Source organism: Malurus melanocephalus, unplaced genomic scaffold, assembly GCF_030028575.1.
Source record: "Malurus melanocephalus ecotype Western Australia unplaced genomic scaffold, MMel_1.1 scaffold_4, whole genome shotgun sequence".
In the NCBI taxonomy this organism is placed as follows: Eukaryota; Metazoa; Chordata; class Aves; order Passeriformes; family Maluridae; genus Malurus; species Malurus melanocephalus.
In genome coordinates, this window is record NW_026623236.1 from 1,491,551 (window position 1) to 1,519,072 (window position 27,522).

Consider the following 27,522-nt stretch of genomic DNA (forward strand, 5'->3'; position numbering starts at 1 on the left):
CAGGATTTTAAAGCCAATAAGTATGAAAGGAAAAGAACATAAAGCACTTGAAGCCCAGCCAGGAAAATGGGTGTTCAGACCCTTTGCACTGTTTCTGCTGCAGTTGTTCTGTGAATAAATGCCAGGGCTTGGCAAAACCAAGCATGCTTGCAACATTTATACAGATTAATACATTTCAAAGAATATAACTAGACATTTCACTCCCGCTCTCTTTTATTCTCGTCCCAAGTTAGTCCCATGATGTCCACACAAATCAATGGAAGTATCTCTGTTATCARAGATGTAGACAAGACTGGGACCTTGCCCAGGAACATTCATTTCAAAATAGCTGATTGACACCAGACATGAAAGCCCCCTGAATAAGTAATGGATTCTTTCATGTGCCTGCTTGGTCCGTGTGTTTTTTGCCTGCTGCTTGCACAGCAGAAGCTGTAAGAGCTGCTGGAGGGAAGGCAGAGACAGCAGAGGTGTAGGTTAAACACAAGCAATGATGGTAACAGTGCTTGGGCAGCACCTATTCAGTGAGCCCATTACTGTGAAAGGCATTCTGCTGTGAGACAAGCTCATGTCTGACCAAATTTTTTCTTGCTGAACACAGAGATATTTTAGAATTTTTTATGTTGTTCCCATGGAAACTTTCCCTATGTCACTCACATTTTTCTTGCTGCAGGTCACATCCTATTTCATCTTCAGTTATTATCACATTTATTGTTATTAATGTAGATGGAGGCTGCTTTATGATTGCCTTGCAGAGCTATAGCTTGCATACTCCTAGGGCCATCCTTTAAGATAAAGATGTAATTGCCCTAATTKTTAGGATTTTGTCTGTCATTCACTTCCTGTATACAATATGGCAAGGGAAATATCCTGATGGGCTTTGTTTGTCAAAGCAAGCAGGCTGTTTCAAGGATAAACACCTGATGAGGTTTGATAGGATGCTCTCATTCCAATGCCCATAATGCTCTGATCCCCTACACAACTTGTGAAAGCTCACTAATTGTACCTCAGCCATAGCTGGGCCTATYATAGGGTAAAATCCACAAGGCAGTTTGCTGCTTAGCATTGTAAAAACCTGTATTTGGGAAAAAAAATGTCCTTTTGTGCGTTTCTTGATTTTGACAAGTAAATTCTAGCTGCAATGTTTTCAGACAGATGCTGAAGTGCTCCCATTATGTTCTTTATTCCATTTATTCCTTCCAGAAAATTTTTGCCTGTTGGATGCAGGTCACTGTAGCCCAAGATAAAGCAAYTTTGAATCTTGAATGGGTAAAGAAACACATTATAAGTATTTGTGTGTGTATGTACATATGTTTGCTTTTAAATAGACACAGTTCTGAAATTGCTTGGCTAGAAAATTGGTTTTTAGCAAAATAGCCCTCAGACAGAAAAATTATATGAATATGTTGGCAAAAATCAGTTTAGATCTGGCCAAGTTACAGTTTGCTGAAAATAAATGTGCAAATCCAATCTTTTTCTTTAGAATGAGGACTTAAAACTGAAAAATACTGCACAAGTGCACAGCTAATACAATCACCTGTTTTCTCCAATAGCAGCTGCTTCTCAAACAACTCACTGTAATACACGGCTTTTTGCTGCAGGTCTTTCCAGTTCTTTCTGTTAAAAAGATAGAAKAAAATGCTATACATTTATATTTATGATATAGAAACAGCATGTCAGTGTGTATCTGTGTGATCCTAATGGATCAGACAGAGATTAGGTCAGGACTGATGCCCTGTTTCGTCCTGTTTCTACAGAGGGCTTTATCCTGGCTCCTTTGCAACTTTCAGAGGATAAAAAACTCTACCTATTGACAAAGCACTATTGTCAGTCATCTGCTACAATTCCTTATCACCACCACAGAGCATGAGACAGGCAAGGATTAAGAAGTCAGGCAGCAACTCCCACAAAGCTGCTTTCCCTGTGCTGAGCTGGGAAGGGGGAAATTAAATAGTAAATTGTCTTCTTGTTCTTTCACTATCTTGCAGCAAGAGTAGTCCTGACACATCTCCCTTTTACATGTGCTTTTAAGATATTTTTTATCATGTATCCTTGTCTTCTTGCTAAAATATGCAGTGCCAGTATTTTCAGGCTCTCTTCAGTGCAGAGACATTGCTTCACTTTTGTAATCTTTCTCATTCTTATTTAAGGTACAGACTCTCTGAGTTAGATTGATCTGCATCATAYATCATACGCATGTGAAGCTGCAACACTCATTCTGCTAATAGCTTCCTTCTCTTCTTGTCTGAATCTTTTTCCTCCTGCACCTTAACAWGGCTTTATTTTTCAGTGCCCAGATGCTTCTGAGCATCATGCAACTCTTGCTACAATTTGTTCTCTTCACACGAGGTGTTGGGCTCTTTTTCTGGGTTGATAGGAAACAGGAGGCAAGTCTGTGACTGAGAACACTTTTCAACAYCCAGCCAGAGAAGGGAGCATCCATATTGACAATTCCCCCTTAATTCTCAGTGGATTTATTGACAGATGTATTTTTTTTTTAGCATTTACTGAATGCATTTTGGTAACAATACAGAAKTAATCCCAGCAGAAGAAAAACATTTTTTTGAGAGAAATCTACTTTTTTAATTTATGCTTTATTGAAGTTATCAAAATAATTCTATCAGGATGAGAAACATCTCCTCCCAGCATTTCATGCAATTCCTCCTTACAAAACAATGTCAGCATCTTCAGTCAACTAGTTGATTTAGTGAAGGAGCATTTTTATTATCCTATACTCTTTTTGAAATGATAATAAATTAAAAAAATAATTAAATGTAGTTCTGACAGAAAGCAGGCAATGACACATAACTAACTGTACATTTTGATCTCCTGAAGCAATGACCAGACAATACACAACTTTCTTAGATCTCTTTCTGACTGTAGTAGAAGTAAGAATATACCTTTAAATAWTTTCATAACTTCTGGTTTAGTGACAGCCAAACAGTGTCTCTTATTTCCTCAGGATACAGTGTCCACAAAACATTAAACCATGTCACATTAAGATGCACAACTCATCATGCAAGATAAGACAAAGATTAATTACAAACTGTTTTATTTCATAAATATAGTGTCACCATGTACTGCCTTTAAATACTCCTCTTTATTGGGACTTAAGTTCAGACACAGATCAAACAAGTTAATTATAGTGTTACTCCAATTGCCACAGATCCCACGGTATTATCAGATGGATTTATTTAAACAAATATTTACTCTAAACAAAGGCCTGGGGGACACAAACCTGTGTTCTCTTGGACTGAGTCAACCTGCAGAGTGTCCAGGAAAGGAAAAGATATTCAGAAATAAACTGGGATACTTTCAAGAACAATTTCACTTAATGAAAGCAACAAGGTTCTTGAGCCATTTAACTTCCATCAATTCTAATTAATCAGATTTTTTTTCCCCCTCATTCTTTAACACATTTAAAAGTTAGGTTTTCTTTKTKAATTTATTTTAAAAGCTGATCTATTTATCTCAGATGCCCAGAGTCTACCAGCTCTCTGTATTCACTCCASATCTACGATGGTCTATCCATTGACACATCCTATACATTGGGTTTAGATTGCAACATCCTCTAATAAATTCCACAAAAACAATTTGCACAGACTCACATAGCCCAGGGCCCTTATCATCTATGCACGGCCATCTAAGCTAATTTTAACTTGCAGAGTTTCTTGAATACTCTGCAAACCCTTAGTTGCCATGGAAACCCCTGCACCTCRGTGCCACATGTAAAACTTCCACAAGGAAATCCACACAGGGAAATAGTGCCTGYTTTTAGGTTAAATGTTAGTTAGAGATTACAAATATTAAAGATCTCTAAATCACTAGTATCTATGCATTTCAGAAAATGATGTGGTTTGACCCACAACAGAATGTGTGAAATGGTACTGGATAAATGTCCTGCAAAATAGAAAGAAAAGCATGATTTGCTATTGACAGTGTGGATAATAGAATGAAAGCTTTCCAAAATTTCCATTAAAAAATGACCACTTCTTGTAAAAGAGTCATCTTGCCCACCATGCTAAGGATAAGCATTAGACAGAATAATGTTGTTTTCACTTGTCCTTCTGAGAAGTGACTTCTCCCAGGCAAACAGACAGCTGGAATTTTGAAATTATATCTGAATAATGAATGTTTCAATAAACTTTTTAAAATTGATCTGAACAAAAATTATCAGCTGAAACAAACAATGCAAATAGAACCACATTAAAGCATTAGTCCGTGGCCAAAAATAGGTGCTATTTTTGGTGGCTTTTTTAGCAAGGGCAGAGTAGAGATAATCAAGAGATGAAATACACCAAAGGAAAAGGTGAGAGAGAAGGAATGTGACCCAACAAATATAAGTAGGACTCTTCCAGATGCAGATTGTCGTGGGGCACCATTTTAGTGCATGTTTATTTTTTGCTGTACTGACTGTATCAAATGGTTAGATCTGTGTTTTTCTGTCTTCCCTTTATATTGAAATATATATATAAATATATTCTAGAATATTATAAGCAGAAAAAATTAGTTAACCAATGTAAAGGTCACAAGACTATCCTTTGTGTTTCCACTGCACTGGTTATAATATAACTGGTTAGATAATTTTGCCGAAACAGTTTTGCCTTTTACCGCCCCTCTGGTCTTGGCCATTGTTGCAGTGAGTTAAATCTGCACTAGAATTGATGCATGTCTGAMTTCTGTCCCTGGCATTTTCTGACTGCTTCAGAAGGTTCATTTAACCSCTCTCTTTTATTTTTGCATTTATAYATTATCWATTTCCAAAGGCTACTTTTGGTTTAAAGTAATTGTATAGCATTGCAACCAGATAAAACAATGTCGATACTAAGAATTATTGCAATTTTTAATATCATAAAAATTATGGCTAAATCAAAAGATGAAGAGTTTTTTTTTATGTTTTCTATGGTTCTGATACCAGCTGACATTACTTTGCAAGCTACTGTATGAATTTTAATCAGAATGGTTGTAAATSTTTTTTATATAAAATAAATTAATATCTGTGGTGCAGAGCTCACTAGAGTCCATTAAGAAATAACGTAAGAGATAATCCTCTATCAATTTCAGAAGATTATCTCTTCCTGATAAGATACYTCTTTATTGATTTTTTGCTTACCAAACTCCCCAGGGTCTTTCCATAAGGGAGGCTTACTAGCTTTTCWACTAATGGAATGACAACATCACTTCCACCTTCTCTTTCAAAAATAAAATGTAACAAAACAAATCACCTGCAAGGGAATAAATATCTTTTGCAGAATATGGAACTGCTGTGTTCACCTCTGTGTTAATGAGCAAAGGTCATGAAAAATGGAAAACTGAARTCTTTAGATATTTTAATATAGATCCCATCTAATTTGAAAATGAGCTCACTGTTCTGAAAGCATTTGTAGGTATTCTGCATATGGGATGTGTTTATACAGCTGTTTTTCTGTCAATTGGGCTGATGATGACACACAATAAAAACAGAGCACACATCAATATCTCTTTCTTATAACTAAAACTTTGTTTCCATTCTCTGCCACAACCAGAGAGTTAAGAAGAGCATTGTGAGAGGCTAAACATAATACATGCTCTTTTAGAAATTAGACTTGATTAAAAGTCCTCATTCAGATCAGTTACCCTCTTTACCGTAATGCTACAAATCCAATCCAGCTGAAAAGAACAATGTGCAATAAATATATAAACTTACTTTATAAAGCTCTTTGTTTGGGGCATTTGTTTGTGGGGTGGAATTTTTTTKTTTGTTTGTTTTGTWGAAATCACTTTGCTAGAGGAGGGAATGGAGAGAAGGAAGATGTCAATGGAAATCATGTTATCATGCTGCATTAACTGCAGCTGCTGTATTGGGCAGTTTTTGCTGATCTGGGACCAAGGTGAATACATTTGGAGAACATAATCTGTATCTCCTTATCTTTTGAMAAGCAGCTATACTGCTGCCAATACCAATTTGAATTTTAGCWTGTCATTTAGCACTAAATGTCTTTAGGTGTGCTCACCTACTTGGGTTCAGGTATTTTTTCACTGTTTGGGTAGATGCTCTAGAATCTTCAAGTATCAGAACAATCCTCTGATTCAGAAACAGTTATGTACCAAATACAATTTAATAACTGCAGCCACAGGATGCCATCACAGGCCATCCAAACAACCTCAACATTTCAGCCWGCAGAGCTTGGGTGATGCACACCTCAAGCAAAGGTGAGAAAGTCGGGCTGACTGCTCCAGGGCAGGCTGGGTGTGAAGGAGGGTAGGGCTGCACAATCAGACCATGCCAGAGGAGGGGAGCAGCTTCTCACACACACCAAATGCAGCAGCTTCTGCACAAATCCACACCAGTAAACTTCCTCTTGCCACTTTTGCCCCTAGAGCACTTGCATGTGCTTTGCACCCAGTGATTACAAGGTGTTTCAAGCCTCTACATCCAGTCTAGATTGCAGACATTCTTCTCTGCTTCTCTGCTTCTCTCTGCTAAGCCATTAATCACTCTGACATCCTSATCCTCTCTCATTCTCCCTTTGTCCTTTCCTTTCATCCTTGTTCATGCAAAAATAAAACTTTCTTATTTTCATATTACATCTTTTACCCTCAGTTGAAACCTCTACAGTATGTTAAAATCTTTGTACCCCAAGAAGAGTCTTGTACTGCAAACTACATTCTCCGCAGCTCTGATGTATCATACAGCCTCATGTGATCATAAATGCTTAAAGAGGGGCATCTCCTAATCCACATTTTAACACATTTTCTCTACTTCTTCTACACAGTCTCATTACAAGCCTCACTGCCTTGTCCTCATGATTGTCCCCTTCCTTCTCTGACCGATTTTGGCCTTTCTGCAACCTCAATATTGGACTTGATCTGAAAGTGCCACGGGAAGAGCTGGGTCTGGGCAGGAGCAGGCAGTCCTACCTAGCAGGCACACCCAGCTCTGGGGCAGGAGAAATGTGCCACATGGGCTTGGGCTTCAATTGCAACAAAGGCAGTGTCCRCAGACAAGAGAAATTCAACTGTGTGTGAGTAAATACAAAAAGCAGCCTCTTTCATGACAGACACTGAGAATGGCATCTGATATTTTTTATTTTCACTGTTTCCATTTTTATTTATGCTGACTGTTAACTAGTTTTAGATGGTTAACTGGAACCTTTCCAGACACTTTCTCCACATTTTGTTCAAATTATCTCAGTTCAGCAGTCCTCAGCATGTGTTGCTTCTTTGTCATCTTCCTCTTCTCTGGCCTATTTCCTCATCTTTTTYCCCCTTTATTTATCTTTCTGTCCATTAAATCTCTTTATAAAAAGTCAGCCTCAGGAACGGAAACATCCTTCCATTGACTTCATGGAGAAGGAACTGAAAATTGTGGAGATAGCAGGATATTTTCACAGAGTTCCTCTGCTTGCAGGATTTATCCTTTCCTCAAATGGCTTCTCTCTAGCTTCACTATCTTCTTTGTAAAAATTTAAGAATAGAGCATGTTTTCCTAAGGTGTTTTGCACAATGATGGCATTTGATGATAAAAGACCATCTAGAATGGATTATAATGCACTGCAGWATGCTCTTCCTGTTGCTGCTTTACAACAATGCAATCCTTAGAATATAAGGATTATATAAGATATGACTAAATGCAACCTCCTATCATAGACACTGCTCCAATTAAAAGGGGATGAAGGTGTGAATAGAGTCCAGCTCATTGCTTACCAGGGTGAGATAGAAAATTTTAGCCACCTGACGATCATAGAATGTATTACTCATAAATGCCTGGTGTGTGGTAATTGTTTAATATACGTTGCTGCCTTTTGTAACATCTGATCAAGTAATTCAGAGGATGCAATTAGATGTTGAAAAGGACAAAGAAAAGGTGGATATTGACACTGAACACCTGTACACTGTGTGTCAATGGGTGAAGGTAGAGTTTCCAACAGCTTTCATTAGCAGTGTTCCTTAAAGCTTCTTTGTTGCTTTCCTTCTTATTTCAGCTTCTGTGAAGCTCAGAAAGAAAAAAMAATATCCATCAGTAGTAATAAATTAAATAAAACAATAAGAATGGATAAGGTATTTCCTTATGAGAACAAATGATCATTGGATGTTTTAGTGAAAGGACATCTAATATAAGAACTCTGAATCTGTCCACTAATCTGTCCACTTCCTCCAGGGCTGAGCTCAGTGTTGCAAAACAGCCACTTCTGCCTCCTGCACGCTGCCTCACGTGTAACACAACAGCCACACTCCTGRYGGGTTTCAAATTGCTTTTTGGGTGCAGATTTACAAGAYAAAAAGCAATAAAAATAAGCAGAGTTACCACAAGGTGCAGAATATACAGCACAGCTATAGATGGGTGTTTTAAGGGAAACCATGGAGCAAAAGCCAGCTGCTGCAGGGTGCAGATGGCAAAGCCCAAGCCAGAGTTCAGGTTGCTTTTGTGGSAGCTGTCACACAATACTCTGCAGCTGCTTCCTACTCCAGCTTCTCAGATTATCACTGAATACATAGCCCAGCTGATAAATATCTTTAGTATTATGGAGGAAAACTAATTATTCTTTTACAAGATAAGACATGCTTGGGAATTTGTATTCGGTAAATTATGAAGCCCATTCTGTCATATTCTGGTTTTGTGGTTAGAAAGTAAGTTTTGGTAGCTAAAGAAGAAGTGCTACAAAAAAAGAGTTATTAAGCAATAATGAATTCAGAGTGCACAGAGACAGACAATTCTGTCTAGATAAGTTTTTGTTAGGTACSTAGGTGAAAGAATACCATTAGACAAAGTTTTCATGCTGTTGCACATGTTGTAAGTTCAGCYCTTGGGAAAAATGGGTTGCAACTTCTACTGTGTCAAGAAAACATGGCAAATAAGTGGCTTATAGTGTGATTGCTGGTTATTTTATGAAATAATTTCATGCTCAGRCCTGGTAGAGAGCCAGAAATCCTAGCCTGTACTAATTGCTTGGCTGATACAGCACACGGCCCTGGCACTCAGACCTGGGATATGCTGATTTTCCCCCTAGGTACAGGACCAGMGTGTTCAGCTCCCATCCCTTCTTTYGTGTGCAGCTTTTGGTGAGGTCATTTTAGGGATAAGGGAGGTAGGGGGTGCACCTCAAGGTGYAGTTTTTAGGTTGTTCAGAGCAAGGACCTCATTTGGGAATGCCATTGCTCTCTTATAGATACCATAGCTTAGTTTCCTCAGGAAGAAYGAGTTTTTCCATGAGTAAATAAAGAATGGGTGAGATGAGGGAAGATGYGGTGAATAATGAGATCTCATTCTGACATGGAGGTGACCCATGAGGACCAGGAGATGTGTCTGGAGTTTACAAGGCTGCAAATATTCCCAAGTCCCCCAGGACAGACCTGGCCTGGTCTTTGAGTTTTGATTTATCCCAGGAGCACTTTGTTTTCAGTGTTGTAACAGTGCTTTGGATAAAACCCTGGCTTTACTGAAACCTGCTAGCTCCTCCATTCCTCCAGTCCAGCAGAACTAGAACTATATAGAGGAATATAAAAAAGGGGGAAAAAAAAAATATATATATATATATATGTATATATATGGGAATATATAAATAAATATATGTATATACACAAGTAGAAAAGAAAAGAATCAGAGATATTACTCTGAACACGTTTAATAGGTTTACTTCCCTCTGCTCAAACCAAGAACAGAGAACAAATGTTCATTTTTATTTAAACTGGATACTGTGAATTTCAAAGAAGAATCAAAATGCAGGATATTTTCCWAATAAATTAGTATTAAAATTTTGAAAAATACATTTGACTATCAAAACTTTTTATTCAGAGTTGTATATAGTTAGTAGTTTCTGAATGTCAGCATTTGTGTCAGTATCTCCTCCCCATCTGGAGATGAAAACCATAACAGAAGCATATAGAAAATATAATATGAACAATGACAACTGTGGTAGCAATCTTTTGGAGTGAGTAGATGTATACAYATGTTTGGAGAAGGACCTTACCACTGGATGTTGTATATATTCATTAATTATAAATGTCTATTACCAGACTCATAAGAATCCATCTGAGTTTCACTGCCACTTTTTTCCTACCTCTCCCAGTATCCTTTGTACTTTACCTGAATGGGAAGGTGAGTACTTTACTGTTTTCACAGATGGCAAAAGTGAAATACTTTATAATTACACATTTTTACTCCCAGAGACTGCTCCTTCAGTTAAACAGATGAAGTTGCACTTAGTATCAGTTGCAAAATTCTAAAAAGCCCCAATTGTTAAAACTCTATTTTTTTAAGTATAAAAGCAAATCTATTGTGAAAAATATATTATGGACCACTGAACGTAATTTCTTCTCATTTTTAAATAAATACCAATTTAATTTTAAAACCTTAAATAATAAATTATTAAAAAATCATTGAGAAATAAATCATATTTTAATAGTCCTGATTCGAATTTCTGATTTCCTTGCACTCATTTTAAATCTTATAAAATATGGCAATTTTTTAGAAGTAATATAATAACTTTCAGAAATGTTTAGGAAATTATGCAGCTGTAAATTACATGAGTTGTCAGGGAAAATGCATGCCAAGCACTGCCATCCGTACTAATTTTTGACAAACACAACCTTTTATCTGTCAKCTCATTGCAAGTCTTGAGAACTCACACAAAGAAGGAGCTCTGTTGACTGTGGACTTGAACTTTGGARTCCATGCAAAGCATGAAGGGACAGATTTGTTTACATACTGAGATGGATGTTTATGCAAATCACAAGGTAAACAGGGAAAAACTGAAAAATGGGTGGTTTATTGGAAGAGACTTGGAGTCATTTCTCACTATTAGCAAACTTGTTCTCTGTGAAGCTGGCATTTATAATCTTGATGCTGGCACCCGTATCAGGCTGTTAAGGGGGTTGAAAAATCTGTTGTCATGTTTGCTCATATTCCATAATATGCTTTGGATAGATGATTCTCACAGGTTTAATCCGTTTTTCTTATTCAAAGAAAGGGTGGGATTATGTGTTTGGCCAAAAAGGATATTCAGCACAAAGATGTTGGAAAACAAGTGATTATTCAGCTGAAGATGCTGTTACTGCTGTAATGAACTTGGCATTACTCTTTTTACCTAAGCCAAGAAGTTGAGATCATTTTCCATAATTGAGATGAGAAAATTCACAGCATACACYTATGTTCCAAAAGAAGAAGCTTTTTTTCCTAAGTTTACTTTTTAAGTGTCTAATTTCTAAGTTTATCTATAATAATGAAAGATTGGTTAATTTGAGAAATAAATTCTGAGACAGTGGGTCTGGGAGCTAGATTTCTTGAAATTGCTGATCAAATTATTACAGTATTTGTAGCTGAAATGTTTAGCATGCCTTAAGCAGTGGTAAACTACCATTTTATTTGGCAGTGTATTGAAATACAACTTCTACAAAGAGAAATCTATCTTCTAATTTAAATAATTATTGACTTTTTTTTTTTTAGTGAACGTGATGGCAACAACTGCACACTGTCCATAACACAAGGCTATCTTCCTGCATAAAATGACTGACTGTATTTTAATCAAGAAATGAAAAGAGTTCAGCGGAGCGTAACAAAAGTAATTAAACTCAAGTAAAGACTTCCATATTGAAGAGTTTAAGTTTTAAAGGACATGAATAAGAAGAGACACAAAGAAGTAGAGTGTTAAGGAATAGATATTTGCCACCTGCAAGCTGTGGGGATTCTCCCACCTTCCTTTCTCTTGAGGATCTTTGTAGAAACCCAGAAACTGGAAAAATATTCAGTTGCCTAACTCTGCTGTGTCAGTCCAAAATTTGCTTAGATCCCTTTAACATAAAATGCATACAAAGGCTGCACCTTTATCTCACAAAATCTGGAAACACCTTCTTACCCCCTTTATAAACATTTTCCATGTTTTAGAAGCTCATCATTGTAGTTAGTCAGGGAGAACCAATGAGACCCTTCAGAAATGGTGGGCAGAGCCCACAGTCTCCATCACCTGCCTGACAAGTGACCACAGCCGTGTAAAAGCTGCTCCCCCCTCCTTCTCCTTCAGCAGCACTTGAAGCTTATGCCGTGGAGAAAACAGAAGCAGAGAAAGGGAGAAGTGACTCCCAGCTTACCCAGTCTGGAAAGAGCCCAACAACCCTTCTTCCTCATATGTTGGTATGGCCACTCCTCCCTCCACCAGGAAAAATTCCCCATTGTGAGTCTCCAAAAGATGCAGAGTCATGGCCYGGGGCTAGAGGATATGTGGGTGGGCACACTGACCTTTCTTCTACAGGGATTTCACAGTGGATATGGCAAGGGATGKCTGACAATGGATGCACCTGAGCCAAGGCTTTCTGCATCACATGTGCCAGGTATAGTGCTCTCCTTAAGGGACAATGTGGACATAAACGTTGTCTGTTTTTTACTGTTAATGYGATACTTGTATGGAGTCAGTTGTTATTTTCTGAACACTAGCACAGTCTTCTTTCCCTTGGATTATATCAATAATATTTAAGGATACATCTATTTGAAAAACTGAGGCAATAATTCTGGAATACACTTTCAATATTCTATAATATTCAGAAAATGAGCTTTGTGAAAGTGAGCTTTTCACATAGAGAAATGACTTTTCTGGCCTGAAGGTTACTTTAGAACTACCTCAATGCGGAGGTTCCTGTTTAATCATTACATTGGGGCAAAGTATAGAAACCTTTTTATATCAGCATTTTTTCTTATCTCTTTAAAATACTRTGCCCCATGCAAGAGACTGTTTGGGAAAATGCAGGTGTGTAAAGATACGTGCATGAAGGAGGTGAGCATAACTCCTCATCCCTAYACTGCCAGCATTTTCAGTTCTTCCATGGAGTCCACACTTCCTCTGCCTCTGTCAGATTGCCAGGCCACCCCACATCGTGCACAAATGCACGCACACCAATAGGTGTGACTGCGTGAGTGTGCAGGAAGCAGCCAGCATGGAGCAGGAATGTGGTGTTGATAGCCATGGCRGGTTTGTGTGGGTGAAGGGAGATGATTTCCATGCATTTGGAAATCTAGGACAACAGGAAACAATGCTCACTAAAGCCATATGTAAGAAAAAGACAGCTCATCTATTAAGTTGTGATTCATTCATGTGCCATTCATGTGCCAAAGCCCCATATCAAAATTCAGAGTAATTWATGTTGAGTCATGCAGACGAGGAGATGAACTCAGAGCTGGCACAGGTATTGCCAAGAGCTGATAGAGCAGCAATAACCAGGGGTGGGGAGAAGGGAGGTGCCACTTCAAAATCTTGGGCAAGGCCCARGGCACACAGTGAGATCAAACTATCAGCATTTATTTTAAAAGAAAATATTCTCTTTCTGTCTGGATATGAAGAAAACCTTAAAAATATAACATGCTAACTGCTGTTCGGAGTACAGAGGATGTATTTATCTTCCTTAGGAGTAAGCTGTCCTGCTATGTCTCTCTCTGATACTTGTTTGCCAGCTAAAGAAGAAACATGCTGTGGGAACAAGCAGAAGCAGAAGTGAGAAGGTCAAACAGCACAGTTTTATGCAAAGCTTGGCAGTTGTTTTTTTTTTTTCCCTGGAGAGGCCCTGTCCATTCTGGGCGTGATAATCTTCACGTAGAAACATATCTGCTCACATTTTCTTGCTCTGCTTTGCATGGTGACTTTGCAAAACTATGAAAAGATGATTTATGCATGACGTACAAGAGGGCTGGCTGTGACTCACAGTCAAGATGTACAAGTTCATTCAATGGAATGTTCCACACTACACCAGTTATTATTTGAATTCACTGCCTTGGCTGGAAATTCCTCCACTGCTTTGCACAGCACACAAATAAAGCACAGAGTTAACTAAGCTGCCTAAGTTAACTGGGAGCACAGCCATGCCTCTTTAGGAGACTTGCCCTGAAACAGTGAGATATGAAATGAAGTGCACTTTTGGGAGCTGGTAGCCCTCAGGAGGGTTCAAGGTGTCACAGTGTCCTGTCAGTACTGCCCAGTGAATCCAGTATTTCCAGGCATGTCCCTGTGCAGCAGAGGCTCAAAGCTGAGGTGGTTGCAAGGGAATGAAGTCTCATTCCCAGGCTGGGGTGTGCTGCATTTCTTCCTTGTTGCTGCTTTTGCAATGCTCCTGTGTGCCAGGATGGAGTCTGTCACTGTAGACCAGATTTTTGTGGATCTTCAGCATCTGTTCTTTTCTCTATCAGGAGTGTGACATTCCTGTTGGCTATTTAAACCGGAATTGACAGGCAGCCAGGTTCCTCCTACATGTGTTTATTGTGGCAGCTCCCCATTTTCTTTTTTAGAATATATGGAATTCACAGAAGTGCATGCACCTTGACACAATCAGTTAAATAAAAAAAAATTAATACTCACCAAATACATAACACATTGGAAAATAAAACAGATTTAGTAAGATTTTGGTCTTGTTAGTATCTAAGKGATTAAATGCATCTTTGGGTAATAGATTTCCATTGTTACTCTGAAAGAAAAATAAATACTTTCAGTCATTAGCTAAAATAAAACKGGTATTATTATTTTGCAAGTAACTGATTTCACAAGCTTGCTTAGGAAGTATTGATTTGAGATTTTGAGAMTCTGGAAATGAAAAAATTACAAAATAAAACAATTCATTAAGAAGTGCTTATGATTAACTTTTCTTACCCCTCTGTAGAAAACTTGTGCTGCTGGTGGTTGCTTTGCAAGTGAGTCTGTTCTTGGAGGAGCCTAAAATATCTTGGTCTCACATGGGGACAGTGAGACAAAAGCTGTAAAGCTGAGGGTGGGACAGAAATCCATTTATTGGTTACTCCAGGCTTACAACCTCTTTTTTCCCTTAATAAAAAGAAAATTCTAATTTGAACACATCAGAAATACCTGAAAATATGTGTCAAAAGGACTGTGGAGAGATAGATCCTGTTTTCTATATTATACATAACAGATGCAGTTTAGTACCTATATACTGTTTATTATCTTCATAAATTATCTATGAAGGTGATAATTAAAAGCAGTCGTGATGAGAAWTTTTTCAATAAACCTTCTCCATTTAAACTGTACTTAAAACTTTTTTAACTTTTTATATTTTCAATGTTCAAAATGTGTTTCAAATAATTCCAAATACCATTGCTCATGAAAATCTTATCTCACTAAATCAAAGAAGAGTTTCTGACCTTTAAGCAGCTATTCAAGAATGCATTATCTTGTTTTCATAATCTTTTTTCTGTTAGAAAAGTGGGTGTCATGTGAGTCATTTCTTTTTGAGTTGCATAAGCCAAAGACTTGTGTATGACAGCTGGCCAAATTAACTTCCCAATTAATATAAATACATTAACACAAATAGCTACTTTCCTTAGGAAAAAAAAAATTACCTTGCTATACAGAACATGCACTCAGACAATAAGGGACCAAAAAATTACTACCTAGAGTGTGTCAAGCTGTAAAAAGAGATATACTGTCTCAAACATTTAAATAAACAAGGTTTTCATCCAAGAAGGAGATGAAAAATTATACAAACAACCTTGGCAGAAAATTTGGAATGGTCAAGGCTTGTTTTGAGATGAAAGCACTCAAGATGTTCCTAGCAGAAAAAAAGTTTCCAGTAAAAAATAACTTCAACATCCTTTTCAAAAATGGAAAATTGGTGCAATGAAAGAGTCATGGTGCTGAGGGAGTGATGGGCCTGACTGTCCCTGCCCACCTCCCGGGATCTGCCTGCCCTGAGCCCATGTCAGCCCCATGGAGCCACCATTCCCTGCTCCAGGGCTGCTGTGGCAGGGCTGCTCTCCATGGGCCCTGCTGAGCTGGACCCCACATCCCAGCCTGGCCACAGCCCATGCCCATGGAGGCTCCCAATTCCAGGGGCTGGGGCTGCCTCAGTTCCCTGCTGCTCCTGGCCCTGGCTGCCAGACCCTTCCCTGCCAGACCATTGGGGACACCCCTGTCACTCCCACCCCCAGGGAGCTGCCCTGGGTGCCAGAATAGGTTGGCTGCATCACAGCACTGCTTTAAGTTCTGCAAAATCATACACGTACATACCTCAGCCAGATTTCTTCACAGAGTTTTTATTAAATTGAAAAATTTATGTGTAAAACATGAACACTTTAGAAAGCCTGCCTTCCTGACATAAAGAGCATATGCATGCCAATTCTGGAAAGGCAGAGATTTCCCATCCTTCCCCTCAATCAGAGGAACAGCATCTGTCAGATTTTATGGACTGTTTCTTGACCAATAGCAGGTACCTTCACAATCTGTGGTTTATAATGCATTTTTAACCTCCAACAGAAAACTTCCAGTTGATATGTCAAATGAATCACAATGTTCAAGGTGTGCCTAGTGCTTCTAGGGCACATTAGAAAGAACTACAGGGAAAGCTGAAGAAAATAAAAATTGCAAAATAGAGCAACACACAGTCTGTGTGCTTACCTGCCAGCTTGTGAGGGTGTGTTCCACCCCACCTCCAGGTCATCAATTGATGTGTTAAACAGTTTTGACCCCAGCATCAGTCCCTGGGGAACGTTTTGACCCCAACGTCAGTCCCTGGRGAACACCACTTATTACTAGACACCAACTTTATGCAAACTCCATGAGCTCATTTTTTCACCCACATTACAGTCTACCTATCTGGAACAAACCTCCTCAGTTTGTCTAATGCTGTCAGAAAATGTGGTGAAAATCTTGCTGAAGTCCAGGTCAATGTCATCTGCTGCTCTCCCATTGTTCACAAGGCCAGCCATTTCATCAGAAGATAATCATGATAACCAGGCATGATTTGTTGTTCATAAATCCATGATGGGCRTTCACAGTTGCTTTCTGGGCCTCCATACCCTTGGAAATGGCTTCCAAGTTAATTTGCTCCAAAACTTTCCCTAGAACTGACTTTGACTTGGGGCCAGGTGTCCTGTAGCTGTCCTGTAGGTAGAGCTTCCTTTGTGCCCTTTTAGAAGTGCCTTTTTCTGGTCCCTGGGAAACTCCCCTGACCTTCATGGCCTTTTCAAAGCTGATTGAGCCCGGTTTTGCAATACAATTGCCAGTTCCCTCAGCATGCAGACTGCACCTATGAATATCTTTACATCCAAAGTGCTTAAGTAGCTCATAACTCAATCCCTTTTTAGTATGGTAGTGTGTCTCACCCTCAAACTCAGCAGAGAGCTAGAGATGTCTGGGGAAATACCTGTTCAGTAAAGACTGAGGTGTAGAAGGTACTTACCTGTGGTTTTCATGTTYTGTTTCAACCATCCCATTCAGCAGTCAGTCCCAATTTTCTGATCTTCATTTTGCTGACAAGGTACCTACAGGAAAACATTTTTATATTTCTCACCAGGTTTAAATCCGGCTGAGCTTTGKCTTTTCCCTGCATGCCTGGGCAACGCCTTTGCACTCCTCCCCTGTAACCTGGACCCACTTTCACCTTATGTACTCTTTAGCCTCAGTGATGTGCTCTGCTTTCAACCAAGCTGGCTCCCAGTCATGTCAGCCCTGCTTAAACACACTCAGGAGTTTTGGACAAAAACCAAATGTTAACTTGTTTTATACAAGTTTTTTTGGTTATAAAATATGTAGGTATTTTCAATAGTTATTTTGAATGTCTTTGATGTGCATGAGTCAAGGATRTACCTCCTTTGTCTTGCAGATTCATCAATAATGATATTTTTAATGAAAATACCTATCTAAATTTTTTCTTATTCCTAGATTTCTCATATTTATTTCTTACAACTAAAACCTTAAGAGCCTTTCGTGCTTCCCTTGTGTACAGATGTATAGATAAAGTAACAGCCTGTTAATTTAGATAAATGCCATCAGCCTGTGTAAATAAAAGAACATGGTAAGTCATCTAACAAGTAACACTCCTCTACAATAGTCATCTTAACTCTTTTATTGAGTATTAGAATCTCAAATTGCTTAACTGTTTCATCTTCATTAGTCACCTATTTAATTTTATTCTTGTCTTCTATTCTGACACAACTTGTGTTCTTCTACACCTAATGTGTTTTTATATATCTGATGTGTTCTAATACACAGATACAAGGGTYGTGCTCATAAAAGTTATTGAGTCACTGATGGGTAGAAACATGTACATTTTTATGCTTTGTTTCAACCATTGTAAGTCAAACACAAATTACCTCCTCTCATTTACTGCTCTGGCTGCCATTTAAAATGAAAAAAAAAAATGAAGAAAATTAAAAAAAAAAAAATTGCAAAGCATTTTTTACAAGGATTGGAAAAATCCATAGAAACCAAATAATATGAATCATGAGATAACACATAATTATCTTTCAGCTCTCTTMTTGTCTGTGTTTATGGCATGAAGGTTTTTTACCCTATGAATTGTAAAACTCCTTAACYATGCATTCTGCCTTCCATCACCTCTTCATATCTCGCAAACTGAGCAGGAGGATGTGTGTCACTGAAAGCTACACAGGTAACATTTAGGTAAGGACAGCATCTGGGAAGATTAATTTTTCATAAGTGATGTGTGGTGACTCAGTGCCTCTGTTTTGAACTACTCCGCCTCTGAATTGAGAGAATGACAGAGAAATCATCTTTCCCATCTGAGCACCCATGGCACACAATCTCATAACCATGGCCAGACTTGCATTCTGCTTTTGGCTCTGCTGTGTTGCATTGACCTTAACCCTGACACTCCTGGAGGTGCAAAGAAAKCTATTTAACCTAACTATCCCAAGTTCCCAAGACTGACAGCTCTTTATGAATGTGTCAGATGTAATTTCTTTAAAAGACATATAGGATATGTGGGTTGCAAAATATTACAAAACYCAGGTACTTTCACAATGTAAGCTTGTAGCTGCAAGTCAAATCTGTGCCTGAGCTAAAAGAAACACAGATGTAGCAGTCAGCTTTTGAATCCCTTGTGTTTATACCAGGGGAGGGTCACTGCCAGTCAGCCTAAAGATGCCTCATTTGGATTCCCATTGCAATCTGAGTGCAAATAGCAGATTTTTCTATAGTTCAGRTTGTTTAAGCAAGTTATAGACTCAAAACCTACTCAAGGGCAATTGAGAGTTTTTCTTTACCAAGATACCTTAAATTTCCAGCAGAACCAGCTTCTCTGCTGCAGCAGAACCAGCTGGCTGCACATATTCTTAAGGGTCTCTTTGCCCTATTTATTTGCAGGAGCGTTCCATTGGCTTGAAGCTTCAAAACCAAGTTGTCATCTCTCTCAGTTCCGATACTAAGTTAGTTCTAAGCATAAGTCCAATGCAAATAAAAATATTTCCTTGTGGAAGATAAAAAGAGAAGACACAAAACTGCTGATATGGTGCCATAATTTTCTAGAAGGATCGTTGCTTTTGGTCTGTCCTACCAGACAATACCTTCTGTAAAGTGGCTTATTCACCTCTAACACTTCTTGTATTTGTGGTAGTTGTTCCCATCTGTGCCACACTTTTGGAGATGAGTTTTCACTTGACTGTTCAGCTGTGGTTAGTAATGATAAACAGCATCTGGTAACCTGAGAAAACTATCTAAATACTGCGGGTGCCTGAAGAGAGCTCTATTTCTCTCCAGAAATTCTGTGTTTGTTCCATTGGATCATGAAAGTCTTTGTGACAAATGCAGATATTCTTTTGATGGGTGTTACATGACCTCTGTTAAAAGAAACTGAATGTGATCCCCAATAAAAAAATGAAACTGGACATGTCTTCTTTGGAAATGAGAATGCATCTTCTAAGCTGATAAATAAGAATAAAGGGCAAAAGTGACCTTGAAAATTTTGCACATGATTGTTGGGTGTGTACCATGTCAGGTCCCTGACTGTGAAGAAAATGAGTGAAAGCAATTTCCCTTTTTTTTGCATTTACTTCAACGTGGCTGACAGCATTTAGCTGACTTCCCTAGTGAGGCCGGATCAAGCTGACACTTGTTTCATTTTAAAACATGAGTAACTAACTCCACTTGCTTCAGCACCACCAGACATTACAAAAACCAAGGTTCTCACCAGCTTGTGGATGATAATGTGGATCACCTTYGCAGCAGGTCCAAAATGACAATGTAAAATCTGAGAACTGCTAAAGCAGACAGAGTGGTTTTTTCATGCCAGTTTATGTGACCTTTGGCCTTGGCTGCTCAGGGCTTTCCTTCCACCTCTGCTGCCCTGGCAAACCACTCATTGCATATGAGCAGTTTGGGTAAAGAACCAACAGAAAAGTATTTGCTTTGTATTTAGTCAGAGTCATTCCACAATCATTTATTTCCTGGGATGATATTCCCATGGAAGCAGAAGAAGCCAGCATGTGTGGGGTGAAGGTTATTTAAAGCTTTGGAAGAGTAGTAATAKAACAGCCCAGACATGAGGTCAGTAGAAGTTGCTGTAATACCAYACCCAATAAGCAAAATATTACCAAAAATTACTTTCAACTGTCATTAGACTCATTAACCTTCATACTGATGGTTTCTCTGAGACACCAGCTGGCTTCTTTCTTTTCATCCATCTGTAGAAATTATTCTGAGCTGTTAATACAATGAAACTAAACATGGTGAGGGGAACATTAGTGRTCTCAGGAATACAAAAAAACCTCCRTGTCTTAAAAGTTCCAGGCTGTTCTARTGGTAGTGAAGAAGTGGTTTGGGTTTTGGTTTGTTGTTTTTACAAGGCAGCCCACAATATTAAAATAAGCAGGTCCATCAGAGTCATAATGTTTCCCTGTAGTTTAAACTATGCAAACAAGTAAAACAATTGACCTAACAGTGTTCTTTCAATTTTATACTAATTTTGATTTATAAGAACCAGCTGTTTYGGCTCCAAGGCACTGCTGGAAATTAATAAGCCATTTAAAAAACTTGAAATGACTACATGAAGCACAGAGCAATAAAGGAACAGGGGTTTGGATCTGAAACACAAAGGGATTTTAGATCCTTCACATGAAAACTCACTCAAGAGTGAACTATTTGAACCCTCCTTTGCTTCGATGCCTTTTCTAGTCAAAAGACTAACTGTTCTGCTAGAATCCTAGATTTCTGTCCCAAAGATCTTCATACAACCTCTTATGGTTGACACTTAAAACTCAGTAAGACTCACAAGAGTCTGTCTTTCACCAGTCTTAATGCATGACCCATCTGAGAGTCTTGCAAAAGTACTGTCAATGTTTTTTTCCTAAATTTTGGTACCTGTGCTCCTAGTCCAGGAGACTCTTTCTTAGCTGGCTGGTTTCTTTCAATCCTGTTTTTAGGATCTACAGAAGTACCTACAGGTTGAAAGTGGAATTAATGAAGAATTTGGAGAATTAAAATCAAAGTGTAGGTAATCCCCACCAATGCTTTTATTTGTGCTAAAGTCTTTGGGCAGGTCTGTTTTTACCAGAACAATTCCTGGGGCACCTATAATTGTTATTTTTTGTGGACTAAAGTGGGATTCTCATTACTTCAAACTGTTTAGATCCACCTTCTAGTAGGCTTTCCATCCAAGTCCCAGTCCAGTGTGCAGGTGCAGAAGAWTTKACTAGAATCATGTCTTTATCTTACMTCAAATATTATTTAARGTTGCTTTATGGAAAGCTCTTCTGCAATTCTGACCTCTGRTTTCTCAGACATCAGTAGTTTTCATGTCCAGACTATGCTTTTTGGTTTTTAATATTAAAAAAATGCAGTTTTGTCATGTTCATACTCTTTAATTTTCTTGCATAATTTGACTTCCAGAGAATAACTGGCAGCTAGAAAACAGTATTTCCAGCATAAATATTTCGTATAAAATAATGTCCTTTCTTCACTGTTTCATTTCCCTCTTACACCATTCAGATTTATTATTTTCCCTCTTTCTTGATTTTCTTTTAAATGCATCTTTCTGAAAATAATGGCAACACCACCAAGGGGATTCCTTGCTTTTCTTCACATTGCATTGTACCTATGATTTTAGGTATTCTCATAAAACAGAATATTTGTGCTGAAGAGCAGAGACCGACAGAAACATGAATATCAGACCTAGGAACAGAAATATCATCAGAAATCAAATCTCCTTTTAAATGCTCTTGGTATGAGGAACAACACACTGAATGAGGGGGACAATTCCTGTTGTCTAACTATGCTGCACACTTCCATAAAGGCTTCATTAAGTCTATTTTTGCCCCTGCTTCCAAGCTGTTCCAGTTTAGCTTTAAAAACTRAATGTGCATTCTTACATATTTATGCGACTGCAGTGCTCAGTTTAGGTCTCAGCTGCAGGCAGATGAGCAATTCTAATGCTACAAGGACAAAAAACATGTATGGAGGCAGAGAAGATTAAAATTAGAGGGGCTGTTTGCTACTTGTCACATGCTGTTTCAGTTTGCATCGGCAGCTCCATGTATGTTATACTATAAAAAGATTAGTCAAAGCCAATGAAAMGAAAATATTGAAACTGGAACACACTGGAAAGGAAAAAAGAAAAATAACTATATACCATTAACAGCCCAAACCTTTACGCTCAAGCACGTGTTTTTCTTAATGTTTTTTTGTSGTGTTTTGCCCACTTTATTAATAAAGTTAGAGCATGTCTTCAGGGAAAGCAACTAGATTACAAAATTATAGCATTTAATTATAGGCAATAATTTAATTATTGGCAAAAAAACCCCCACAAATATATTGGAACACAAAGCTTCCACAGAAAGGATAAATAGTTAAAATCACTGTGCATGATCATACTTAGAAATGTATGTTTGAATCACTGATTCTGATAAAAGAAATGTGTGCAGTAAGACCAAACCACCGTGACATATGATTACATTAAATAGACACAGTAAAACTCTCACAGCAGCTGTATTTATAACACTCASAAGAAGCAAGTGGCCTTTTTAGTGAAGGCTTTTCAGGTGATGACTTCATTTTTCTCTGCTSCTCTTTAGAGCTTATGAGTGAAATGGTGATGAAAGAATACTGAATAAATCCATGATTAAGGACCAGACCCTGAGGTCTGGAAGAGAACTGGGAGGGACTGGGGAAGAATCTTGGCCCGGCAGAATTCTATCTGCTGATAAGGTTGATTTTGTTAAAAAATAATTCCAAATATTAGGGAAAATATTTCACATTCTCATTCTATTAATTAAAAAAAAGTGTTTAGGGATGATAGTTTGGTTTAATTTTCTATCTTTCCTGAATTAAGAAGTCTAGAGTCATATTGTGACTCTTTCAATATGTGGTTTTATTTACATTTGATGAATACATTAAAAAATTAGGAGTAACTTCTTTGATTATTGAAGGATATTTCAGAAATCAGGTGTTAAAGTATTTGTGTATAGTTTTCACTTCTGCAGGTAAAAAGTTTGGGTCAAATGTTTTAGTGAACAACTTTTTTCCAAAAAAAGAGTTTTGGCCAAAAGAAAAGAGTGTTTTTTGATGTAAAAAACTCTAATATTTAATTCAGGAATACAGAATCACTTTGCATAAACATTTTAAAATTATTTAATATCTTGATAAATCTTGATTTTCAAAACCATTCTTTAAGAATGTTTTCTGTATTTTTGTTCCCACAAGGATGAATCAGTTATTTGAAAGAAACTATTTTTTAATACATTTATAAATAGGCTACAAGTGAGCTTTATTTATAAATTCTGGCTTTTTCCAGATTTGTCTGCATARAGTCCACATTTATTCAGAATGTACAGTCAGAAGAAAGGCCCATTGTACTCAGTACAGTGGAAATTCAACTTCAAAATTGGAGATCAGATTTTGGTAAGTGAACAGATAAATAAATTAGTTTCATGTAAAACCAAAACAAAACTAATAAAGCAGGCTGGGAATCCATYATAGGCTGCACCAAATCCCCTTATAAAAAGTTTTCCATGAATAAAAGTTGTAGGCCTTGCCTGAAGAGTTAGAGACTTTAAGCACAAGACTGAAAAGGATTCACAGTGAGAAGAAGAAATTGTAAAGAGTCAGATCAGTATTGTTTTGAAGAAAAAGTGTTTTACTGAATTTGCATCATCTCACAGAAGAGACATGTTTTTTTTCCTACAATGTTCAGAGGGTGCAGGGAAATGATAGAGGATATTACAGATTGTTCCCTCTACACTTTTTACATGCTATGAAGCCAGACCACTCATGTGGACTCTCCCGAGGTTCAGGAGGATGGCAGGATCTAAAAATGAGTTGAAACATCTAACAYAGACTCCAAAGTGAATTCCTCGCATGCTGCATTCCTCGCAGACTGCTTACTACCACTTAAATGGGCAATGAAAATAGTGTGAAAATATACTTGTTGTCATAATTACATACAGCATTTTCCAAAGTGAAAATAGTAAACTGCTACAGGAATTAGATTAATAAACAGAGGAATACTTGCYGTGCTTTACCAGGGTACAGTATACCCTTTCTAAAATGTCCTGCCTTGAATAGTACACTGTTTTAGAAGTTTCAAAGATGTCTCAACAAGAAATGGGAAATCTCCAAGATTTAGAAAGGTAAAATGGTAAGAAATTACTTAAACAGTTATTGATCAACAAACTGATAACACAGTCTTCAATTGCATAAATCAGGTTCCCTATTTACAATTCCATTACATAATCAAATCAACATATCTTAAAATATGTGCACGGTCAAGATTAGCAGATGGCCATCTTTCTCTTCTCAAAAATGCCTTCAAAAGCTGGTCTCTGAATAGCAGTTGGCAGGAAAAATATGCAGATGGCTGAAGTAACTTTAATATACATCCATTACTGATACTGAGTTAAATGGGATAGATAATTACTCATCRTAATCACTGATGATTAATTACAAACAACAGACATAAAATATATATGTTTCATATGTTAGTTCTTCAAGTGGACTGCTACAGCAGCTGGGCATCCAATAAAAAGATTAAAATCCAAATCAGATATGCTGTTGACAAAAACAAAACCAAGGAAAAATCCATAACAAGTCAATCAGCTGCTCAATACAATAGACATCTCTTGCACTGYAGCCTGAAGGTCAGTTGTCTGTGACTCTGATGGCATGTCAAGAAGACTAATTTGCTTCAGCTGAAAAGAAATCTGCCCATAATTGAAATATGGACAGTCTGCTTTAAATTTAGGTCCTTTTTTTCCCCTCAGAGAAACAGGAGACAATCTGTATTGTGTGCCCACAGGCATAAGAAAGAACATGACAATTGAGCATGCATCAGAGAGCTGAAATAGCTTTAGGCTATCTGTGCTTGGACTACAAAGGTATAGCAGTGGTTCCTAAGACCMTTCAGAATGGTCATGGAGGCCATTAAATTACAGGACTTTTGTATCATCCATAGTACTATGTCAGGACTGCAGAGCAAATAGACTTCCGTCCTTTACCCTTTACCTTGGCCTGCTGGCCTCCACACCAATGCTACCTAATGCCATCACACACTCCCTTTAGGGTTCTCAGAATCCCCTTTCAGGCTGCTATTAGTGGTATGAGTTTGTGTGTCCCTTTAATGTAATGGAGTTCTTCGCCAAAATTGCTGAATCTACACGCAGATCAAACACAGCATCAGCATCTAGGTGTTGTTTCATCAAAAATAATTTCCTTTTTTGATGTGAGGCTCATACTGTATTATCTACATCCCTAATAGAGAACAAGGGAAAACATGGGGGTAAAAAACCAATGTCTTTCATTAAACTTTTATTATAGGAAGGTTTGAAAGAATATGCCATGTTTCCCTTTTCAGTAAGGATGTTCCCTTTTCCCTTTAACAAGCAAATGTCAACTATACTCATCAAAAAGGGACCTAATGTGTCTTCACCACCTTTTTTATTCTATCAAGCAACTTAACTGTGGTATAGTAATTACTACAYTATCTGAGCACAACATCAGCAACGRCAGCTTTACCCTAGTGTGATAAACAGCACATTGATCATTGACACAAACCTCGGCCCAAGTCCATTTCAAATGTTTACTCACAGCTTCCTGGTCACCAGCCTCAATTATTAATTCTATTGTTGTAACTACAGAATTTACATACTGCAGACCCTGCAAATTTTTTAACTAATAATCCTATTCTGGTCACATAGGATTCCTGAGTCTGAGTTTATAATTCTTTTTTCATACAAAACTCTGAAAAGAGGAGTGGATTAAGATAGCACAGACAGGAGCTGCCATCAGAAAAAGAYAGTTGGCTGCAAAGAGCCATGGTACTTACCTGTCTACTGATGACGTATTCTTCCTATGGGAAAATTAAATCTCAGTCACTGTAACACTATCAAACTGTTCAAAAGAGTATTGAAGGCAAAGACTCAACTCTGCTTCAGGTTTGTTCATGTTTTGGTTTTGTTTCATCGTAGTTTCTMCGCATACCTATTTTGAAATTATGACTTTTTAAAAATATTTGAAACACAGCGAAATATCTTCACTTTCTCAGACTACCATGTCTCATAGCCATTTTTTTCTATRTTGTTTTCCCTCCCCCATCAGTCCACTCAGGTTTACAATAATATTTCCTTGAGAAACTTCACTTAAAAAACATCAGGAAGATTGAATGCACCCAAATACTCAAGGRAGTAAGATTGAACCATCTCCACTAGGTTGGTGTGACTCCAGTTTTGAAGGAAGATACTAGCTCACAGTTTCAGAACCAGCTGTTTTATGGGACAATTTTGCTCTAAAATGCTGGATTAATGAGTYTGATATATGATTTCAGTGGATTGTGCCTGACTCACCAGACCCATGGCTTAGCAATACTGCATAAGAGTAATTGTACACAATTGACATATTTTTCTGATGTACTTCTGTAGTGTTCCAATTTGTTCAACTGCCAGAYGATAGAAAAATAAAACTGGGGATATGAAGAGGAGAAACTGAAATGTGTATTTAAATCCCTTGGACTGTATTATCATTCTGACATTTTAAGACAATGTATAATAGTGAAATCTGAATTTCATGAATGTTACAGGAGTTTTGCAATTTAATCTTTATGATTGTGACGGCAAGCATGTTACCAAACACATTTATTTCTCAGTGATTTATATTTTGTGACTTYTCTACATAAAGAAGAAGTACAAATTGTGCTTAGGGACCTGAAACAAAAATGCCTCTGAGAATAAAATATACTTCAAGCTATTTAACAGCTAGACTTATTTAAAATGTCTCTCTATATTATTTCTTTTATATAATTTTGCCTCTGAAATSTATAACACATACAACTTTCCATTAGAAGTTTTACTAATAAGATAAGACAACCTTTGTGACAGCCAGTTTCACTAAAGAGCATTAATGATTTTCTGCATAAACGGAGAGCAGTGATCAAGTGTAATTAAAAAATTATTAATTAAATAATTACAAGTTAACCTTAGCTATCCAGAATCTTGAAGCAATAGCTCTGTTATGGAAGTGCATTGATTTAATTGCACTTTTTATACTCTTAGTCAAAATGTCAGAGATATGCTCTGAATTGTATATTATCTGATGGCTTGATTACTTGCTTGTTAATAATTGTATCACTCATCTGGAAATAAACTCTTCTGACATTTAGGTTTTCTCTGTTTTTTAAAGTGAGACATGATTAAGCTAAGGCAAAGAAAAGAACCTGAAGTAGGAATCATATGAAATTAATTATTTACCGTGTAAAACTACATTTACATTTACCTGAGCTGGACCAGATCAGCTGGGGTTTTTAAACTCCTACCAAATGTGGATGTGGATGAGGATC